This window comes from Gavialis gangeticus, unplaced genomic scaffold (genome assembly GCF_001723915.1).
Source record: "Gavialis gangeticus isolate Ggan-Ray unplaced genomic scaffold, GavGan_comp1, whole genome shotgun sequence".
Taxonomy (NCBI): domain Eukaryota; kingdom Metazoa; phylum Chordata; order Crocodylia; family Gavialidae; genus Gavialis; species Gavialis gangeticus.
In genome coordinates this window covers 108,348,763-108,351,333 of record NW_017729022.1, presented here as the reverse complement: position 1 = coordinate 108,351,333, position 2,571 = coordinate 108,348,763, and the positions used below count along the sequence as shown (strand labels likewise).

General features: G+C 43.5%; 1 protein-coding gene across 1 annotated transcript in view; it reads right to left on the bottom strand.

Annotated features, from left to right (window-relative positions):
* PPARA (peroxisome proliferator activated receptor alpha) overlaps positions 1-2,571 on the bottom strand; it is an 85,713-nt gene that overhangs the window by 16,717 nt on the left and 66,425 nt on the right. The window lies entirely within an intron of this gene.

Below are 2,571 nucleotides of genomic sequence, written 5' to 3'. Positions count from 1 at the left end.
CCCCCCCCCCCCCCCCCCCAACAGAGGCAACAAGGATTCTCCCTTCCTAATTTTTGGGTGTGGGGACAAGGTGGATACAAAGCTAGAAGAAAAGCCAAGTATGACAAGATAAGCATCTTATGAAAGCCTGTGGGCAAACAGAGTTTACCATGATATCTTCATATGGCAAATGCAATGCCAGTTTCATACTGAAACATCACAATGGTGTTGCAGAGCAGTAAGCCACCACATGCAATGCCAGGATGTCACAAAGATCCATGTGTCTGTAATAACGACTTATCATTTCCATCTTGCACAAGCTTTTGTTTTATCTGCCACTTAGTTCTGCTGTGTCTGCTTTTCCCCAGAGACCCGGGGAAAGGTACTGTGATACTCAAAAGCTTTTCTACGTCTATCCCAACCATGCAGTTGGTCCAATAAAAGATATCACAAGAATTCTTGCCTCTTGCACATTTCCTGGACCATCACGGCAACATCACCTCAGAACATTTATATCCTGATATTCTGACCCAAGGGGTTTTAAAGTTGAGTGAGGGTGAAAAAATTCACATTTAAAGGAGGCAAACGATGAAGCTAACATTGCTAGTTCAATGTTAATGAGGCTAACAGAGAAGTCACACATACTAGCTACAATAAGGAACTTGGGGAGGATCCCACACCTATATTATTTGCTCTGGAACTGGAATACTAACAAATTCTTTCTACACCAGCTTCAGAAAAAACTGTTTCCACTAATTCCCCACTTTTCTACTCCAGCAACATTGTATATGCTCCACACTAGAATTCCCTACCATGAAGGCACAGCTGCCTGCCTGAAACACCTGCAGGAAAAACAGACTACACTCGCTTTTGCAACTGCAACAGATTGTACAAATCATCCATTTCCTCATGTATAATAACTTAATTCAACAACCAACACTTCCTCCAAACCCCTGATATAGCTATGGACATAACATGCCAACCTTTTCAGGAGCCACCCAGAAGAGGATTTTTTTTTAGAGAATTGCTCCAAATTTGTAATATAGCTACACTACATAGATGATATTTTCATCAATCTGGATTTGCACTGCAGGTTTAATAACTATCACCCTTCAATTGAATTATTTCGGGAATACCCTTATACCTACATCAGCTTCCTAGACATCACAATCTACATATGGGAGGGTGCCCTATAAGGCACTACAGAAAACTCACAGACCACACACTTATGTCAACAAACTAGCAATCGCCCCAAACACACCAAAAACACCATAATCTAGTCAAGCCCTCAGATACCACAGCACCTGCTCTGAGAAAAATACTTGTGACCCCAATCTTGCCAAACTGAAAACTGCCTTTACCCAGCAAAAGCACTCCAGAAGATAAATAGATCATATCTTTTGACGAGCTACCCCTCAGCAGCCTAGTATAATGCAAGAAAACAAAACCCCATTGACCACACACCCTTGGTTCACACCTGCTAACCAACACTTGAACCGATAAGAAGGATCATCAAACAACTACAGCATATTTTTAAAAAGGACCAGACCCTGAGAAAAATATTCCCAGCCCCTCCAGCCTCAACAATAAATGCAAGACTGGTCAACACACCTCTACTGTTACAACAATCAATACTCCCCACAACAAACCCATCGGAATCCATGGATCATACATGTGTCTATCCCAGAATATGATACATCTCATCCAATGCAATAAATGTCCTCATGGCAAATGTTAGTGAAACCAAACAAAAACTATGTAGGAGAATGAATGATCACAGAAAGATGAAGGCAATAAAAACACAGGTAGCAGAACATTTTTAACACAAAGAAAAAAATCACTGCCTGACCTCACAGTTCTTGTGCTCCGAGAAAATCTACCCAACACCTTTACAAGATGAGGATAGGAACAGAAATTCATCAGCCTACTGGACATTAAGCACCAGGGACTTAACACAGACAATGACTTCATGGTCCACTGTAATCTACTTGATAACCTCTCACTTCACAGGTGATAACAACCCTTCTGAACAATCTTGTTCCTCCTTTATCAGGTTTTTACCGCATCTTCCTACCTGTTAGCTACCTGATAATTTCTCTTATATCCTGTTTTTATTTACACAGGGAGTGTTACACAAACGTTTATTCCATCTGCTACTTAGCTCTTCTTTGTCCACTTCTCTCCCAGAGGCCTAAGTGGGTGCATCCGGATAAGCGTGGATGTGTGGTATACAGTACTGCAGACCCATCTGTGGCACTGTATGTGCTGACGTTCCCTGTGCTGCTGTTTGCATCACAGAGCTGGATTTTTGACCCCGGGAGATCCTGGGGTCAAAAAAACCCATGCAGCATACGTGGCAGCAGTGCGCTCCACCCAAAACTGCAGCCTGGCTGGCTGCAGCCAGACTCCAGCTGCTGGCCAGGCTCCTTGCAGCAGGATTGCCATGGCTGCAGTTCCCAGAGGCCCAAGGCTGCTGGGGCCATAGGCACCAACTCTGTGGGTGCTCTGGGGCTCAAGCACCCACTGAAGAAAAAAAAAAAAAGCAGGTGTTTAGCATTCATGGAGCTGCATACAAATGTCACCCCCCCCCCC